The sequence below is a fragment of the Canis lupus genome, chromosome 25 (assembly GCF_003254725.2).
Source record: "Canis lupus dingo isolate Sandy chromosome 25, ASM325472v2, whole genome shotgun sequence".
Taxonomy (NCBI): Eukaryota; Metazoa; Chordata; class Mammalia; order Carnivora; family Canidae; genus Canis; species Canis lupus.
In genome coordinates, this window is record NC_064267.1 from 30,875,575 (window position 1) to 30,881,772 (window position 6,198).

The 6,198-nt window shown below is 39.9% G+C and overlaps 1 long non-coding RNA gene across 2 annotated transcripts in view; it reads right to left on the bottom strand.

Annotated features, from left to right (window-relative positions):
* LOC112670133 (uncharacterized) overlaps positions 1 to 3,636 on the bottom strand; it is a 40,334-nt gene extending 36,698 nt beyond the window's left edge. For both annotated transcript variants that reach the window (XR_007405866.1, XR_003142784.3), the window contains exon 1: positions 3,553 to 3,636. This is a non-coding gene — a long non-coding RNA (uncharacterized LOC112670133). The remainder of the gene's footprint in view (positions 1 to 3,552) is intronic.
* Between the last annotated feature and the right edge of the window lie 2,562 nt (positions 3,637 to 6,198).

Here is a 6,198-nt window from a genome sequence, read left to right on the forward strand (position 1 = left end):
TCTGCTTGATGTTACCACCAGGGAAACTGGGTAGGACACATGAGATGCTTTCTACATGTGAACCTACAATTATCTCAAATTGGAAAGCCTTTTTTTTTTTTTTTTTTTTTTTTACTCTTTTAAGAACTCCAGGTGAAATTCACAGTTTGATTTGTCGTTTCCAATTTACTTCACTAAATGCCACTGATTGTCTACTATGCATCAAATATATTCGACTGCTTTATAACTGCTTGATCTTCCTATGCTATTTCATAATTTTAAAGGGCCAAATTAATTTAACAAAAAGTGTTACTAAAACATTTTTAAGTCACAAAAATTTGAAAGTCAGCAATATAATTTTTAAAATTATGTCAAGGAAGAAAGTCATCTTTCTCCCTCAAGTTCTCTCCCCCCATCTAATCCCATCCCCAAAGAATGCCCATTCACTACATCTCTTTCCTGGGTCTAAACCATACACATATACAGATACACACATACACATACACATACATACACACATTTTTTTAATGAAAAAGGAATCCTGCTATTCAAAATTATTTATATCCTGCTTTCTCATTTAATAATACATTTGGAATGAATAATGTATCTGGGATGAATTATGATAGCTAGATCTACTTTGGCCACTTTTAATGGTACATAACATAACTTATTCAACAACTCTCCTATAAGTGAACATGCAGGTTGTTTTCCATTGCTTTTAAAGTAAATCTGCCACAAACATTCATATATATATATATATATCTTTACATAACAGTGATATCATTTCTAAGGAACAGATTCCTTGAAACAATATTGCTGTGTCCACATATAGACATGTCTTTAACTGTTTACTACTAAAAATGTATTATCAGGGGGCACCTGTGTAGCTCAGTAGGTTGAATGTCTGACTCTTGTTTTTAGTTTTTAGCTCAGGTCATTAACTCAGGGTCGTGACATTGGGCTCTGCATTGGGCTCCGCACTCAACACAAAATCTGAAGTTCAGGCTGGATGATTTAGATGGAGATTCTCTCTCTCCTTGAGATTCTCTCTCTCCTTCTCCCTCTGCCCTTCTCCCCTGCTTGCATGGGCCCAAGCTCTGTCTCTCAAAATAAATAAATCTTTTTAAAATGTGTCATCAGGGGTATTATAGACATTTTCTTTTTACTTTATACACTCTTATATTGCTTAAATTTTTAATAACTTTTGTAATAAATTAAAACAACCTCTTTAAAAGAAAACAAAGACTTTCATCATTTTGGATCATTCCCTATAGTCTTCTTTTCCAGAAATTCTCTCTAATATTCAGTACTCCCCACTTGAGGCATTTGGGAAGTGTATGGAAGCAGGATTTGTTGATTGGGTTTTTGGCTAGCTAACTGTTTGTTAGGTGTGAGCTCTCAAGATGACTTGGAGTGGCATTTAGTGGGTTGGGGTCAAGTATGCCAATATCTTGCAATCCATGAGAGATTTCTGCACAAAATGCCAAAAGTGTCTGTGCTGGGAAACTCTAAATCTTGTTTGAGAACATCAGATTCACTTCTTCCCACTCTGGCTTTTGATCTGAGGCCTTTACCATTATCATCCATCGACAATAGAGGGCTGCAACACCACTGCTTCTTCTTTTTTTTTTTTTTTTTAAGATTTTATTTATTCACTCATGAGAGACACAGAGAGAGAGACAAAGACAGAGACATAGGAAGAGGCATAAGCAGGCTTCCTGTGAGGATCCCAATGCAGGACTTGATCCCAGGACCCCAGGATCACATCCTGAGCCAAAGGCAGATGATCAACCACTGAGCCACCCGGGCACCCATCACCTGCTTCTTGATACACAAGAGTACAGACCTCAGAAGGAGGAAAACCCTGAGGTCCCAGGCTACTGAACTGAACCTGTATCTGCCCAGACCTACTGTTGGCAGTGAGGCGATAGCTAAGCCACCAAACAGATCCCTAGCATCCAGACAGTATGTGATTGACTTTTGTTAAAACAATCCAGATGGTGATGACCATTTCAATTATTGTTTCATTGCCCAACACTTGCCCATTATATTGACTGAGAAGGAAATGAATTAAAAATCATCCAGCCTGAACTTCAGTCCAATGGGAGACCCACACAGAGAAAAAAAAAAGAAATGTATTTTTTAATGGACCAACAATAATACAGTAAGAGTTCTTTGCCTTCAAATGCAGAGTCTCAGGACTTGAAGTCAGGACTTTAATGGAGCAAGTAAGCTCCCAGCCCTCATAAACTTTTGGTGAAAACCACAATTTGTTCTCAATAAACACAGTGTCTACAAGTTATTCTATTATCAAGAGACTAGTATCCCTGTTGCCAGAAGAATACCTTCTGCAGTCTCAGGTCTGCAGTCTGGCTATTTTTAGGTGAATTCAAATCTACAATATCACTGACTCCCTTGATATAATTCACAAAACCAAAAGAGGCAGTTACATTAAATTATGAAGCTTAATTTTCTTCTTCCTGGCCTCCCAGCATTACCCAGAGAGGCTTCTACTTCCATTAGGAAATACTCAACTATAAATTCGCCCCAAAATACATTTGCATATGGTGTGGTGGACGCTGATGGGCTCGAGGGGCCTCCTCAAAGTTACCCTCCACTCAGGTCTAAATTTCAATGCCCTTCCTGGTGCTCCCTGAGGATAGGGTTTAATAATAAGAGAGGAAGGTGCATAAAGAACATAGGGTCGGGGGATCCCTGGGTGGCTCAGGGGCTCAGCGGCTCAGCGCCTGCCTTCGGCCCAGGGCGCGATCCTGGAGTCCCGGGATCGAGTCCCATGTCGGGCTCCCGGCATGGAGCCTGCTTCTCCCTCCTCCTGTGTCTCTTCCTCTCTCTCTGTCTCTATGTCTATCATAAATAAATAAATCTTAAAAAAAAATAAAAAAAGAACATAGGGTCATAGTCCAAGGAAGGCAGGCAATCCTGCCTTCACAACTAGCTTATAAAGGAGCGGGTGGATGCTGTCATTCCTCCAGGGGAACACTTTCCTGAACCCCTGACACAGAGGAATGCACTAAAAACCAATAAGTTTTATCCTCGAAGCCATCTGAGATATCCCCCGTGGTGAATTGGCTCAGGGTACACAGTGCCTTAATTAGAACCTCGCTGTTGTAATAATCGTAGTTCAGCGACAATCTCACAAAGAAGTGCCACAAAAAACGACACAGGCTTTATCGTTTGCTTGAAATTCCGTTTTTGCCTGAGGACATCTGGCGGCAATCATAATTTACTCATTTGGACTGAATGAATGGTGTCTTATTTCCTCCCCTATGTGCAAACCCTCAAGTATGGCCATTAGAGGAGACAGAGCTCTCGCATGTCATCCGATGCTGCTCTTTGCCAAGAAAGTCTTGTTCCCTATTTTTAAGCTCCTAGAACAATCCCATTTTAGGATATTTTTTTTATCTGGACTAGCTTTTCGATAATTTGCATCACCTGTTTTCCTCTAAAAATGATTTTGGGAAGCCTTTTTGGATTTTGTGTTGGAATATTCTTAGGATCTCCATCCCAAGTCCCTGCTCATTCAGTTAAGAAGGAAGCAGCCTTCACACTTACTGAAGGAATAAACCATACAGGCTATGTCGGTGGTTCTCGACCTTGGCAGCACATTAGAGTCATGTGGAGATCTTTTTAAAATCCCAATGTTCTAAAAATGACATACATATAATTCCATTTACATGAGGTTCTTAAAAGGTGGGGCTATAGGGACAAAGAACAGATCCATAGTAGCCAGAGTCTGAGCCTGGAGGTGGAGTTGGGGGGGGTCTGATTTCAAAGATTGAACCAGGACAAATTGGGGTCTCATCTCAAAGATTGAACCAGGACAATTTAATCTACCCAGCGTCTTTCTTGTCTTGTCTAACAATTTGTTAGAATTGTTCTGTATACTGATTGTGATGGGTGTTAGAAGAGTCTATTATACATGTGTTAAACTCATAAGAACGTATATCCCCAAAAAAGTAAATACTACTATATATATTTTATTTTAAATCCCAATGTCCAGGCCATATCCAGACTAATTGATTCTGAATTTCTAGGTGGGATCCAGGCATCCATATTTCTTAAAGCTCCCAGGGGGTTTTGGTGTGCAAAGTTAAGAACCACTGGTCTATGTGAGTAGTATTTCTTTGACACGGAAGATTTGCTGCTTTGTTAGCAGCTAATTCCCCACCTCCCAAAAGTACTCTGTCAATCAGGACCCACCCCAATTGGGGTATAAGGTATGTTCTTGTGCTTCAATTCTTACAAAGACACTTTTCCTTATGATTAGTGTGGGTTTCTGTCTCTGAGACCCCTGCCCAGGGCCCAAAAGTAGTCCTATTAAACATAGAAGAGATGCTGTGCTTCTGGACTATTCCATGTTCACTCTGGTCTCCTCCCTTCCCCCAATCATAGAGGGTAAAAGATATAAAAAATTGACATATGTGATCGGAGACAGGCAAGAGTTTCATGATTAATTTTATACATCAACTTGACTGGGGAAGTGCCCAAATATTATTCCAGGTGTTTCTGTGAAGGGTTTTTTGGATGAGAAAAACATTTAAATCAGTAGACTGAGTAAAGCAGATTGCCTCTAGTATAGGGATGGACCTTGGCCAATCGCTTAAAGCCTAAACAGAACACTAAGGCCAACTCTCTAATGAGTAAGAAAGCCCACTTGTCTTCAAACTGGGACGATGGCATTTTCTTGCCTTCAGGCCAGAACTCAAATATTAACTGGATCATGAGGTTGTCAGTCTGTTGACCGTTGGGCTAGGACTACTCCATCAGATCTTCAGGTGTAGAGCAGAATCACACATCAGCTCTCTTGGTCTCCATCCTGCTGACTCACTCTGCAGAATACACATTCTACTCTATTGGTTCTACTTCTCTGGAGAACTCTGACTAATACAGATCTCTTAAAATTCACAGCCACTGACCAGGCCGGCCCAAACTATACTAGTTTAAAGGTAACAAGGAGCTACCAACATGGATTTTTCTAGAAATACTGTAGAAGACATGTATGCCCTGTCTATCAGGCACTTCTGTTTTAAGACACCACCAAAAATCCTGAGGACATGGACCTCATTTCTTGCTACTGCCTGCCTCACTGATCACCACTCCAAAATTAAGAGCAGCAAGGAGAAGAAAAGAGATCTTTTGTTGCCTTTTCCTAAAATATGGTGAAAATGTCTTCCTTGGAACAAACTCAGAAAGATTGGTTCAAGCAGATCTTCAATTATTTCCATTGTTTTGTTTCCTCCTTGAGAATATCTGTAATTCTGAGGTTGTCTCTCTTTGTTAGCTTCAGGAGCTATTATTCAGTCCACATCATCTTGGTTAAAAGTCCTTGTACTTTTCCTCTGCATTTTGGAAGACATGATAACATTTGCACTCTACTTCAATGGCCCATTGCTTTCTGCCCACCCTGTAGTTTACTGCCTTCTGTGTGGATAGTGATTCAGCCATTGCATCTTTAATTATTTTGCAATGGTAAAAAAAAAAAAAAAAAAAAAAAAAAATTATTTTGCAATGGTTCCTTAATTTACCCAACTGCTTTCTTGTCTCATCCCCTTATATTTTCATGGAGGCAGCTTTTCCTGTTATAAATGTCTATCCCTTCATCATTTAGGCCAGGTCTTCCTGCATCCTGTTATGCAGATATTCCCTGGAATGTTCTTGTACTTCGGCAAGAAGTTGTCCCAGACTGTAGTCTCCATCTGAATACTCAAGAAGATGTTCCCTCTCCTTTCTTTGGCAGGAGGATTTCATAAGAACCCATGATGAAATGTTTTCTGTTGACTTATTCAATAGAAAAGATATCCATCTGGACTCAATGTTTACTAAAATTCAAGGTGTGTGGACTGCCCTTGGCCCTGAACTCTCCACTAGGGTGCTCACTGAATTTTATTCTCAAATATTCTATTGGAGAGGAGTTGGTATTTCAGCTTCTGGATCAATTTTCCTGTCTAGGAAGCTTTTATCTGATGTGAGTCTGTTAAGCTAAAATGTAATCAAATTTTATTTCCAGGACCTGACTCTGATGCTCTGAAAGGATGAAATACATATAAAACCATAATTCTCAAAATGCACCACTATCAAGCTATTTCAGACTGATTCCCACATAGAATGCTTATTTATGGGGGGCAAAGAGGGAGGTGTTAAACTTCTGCTGAGGCAATGCACCCTGGCTATCTCCTTCCCTCTTCTTTATGCAATCTG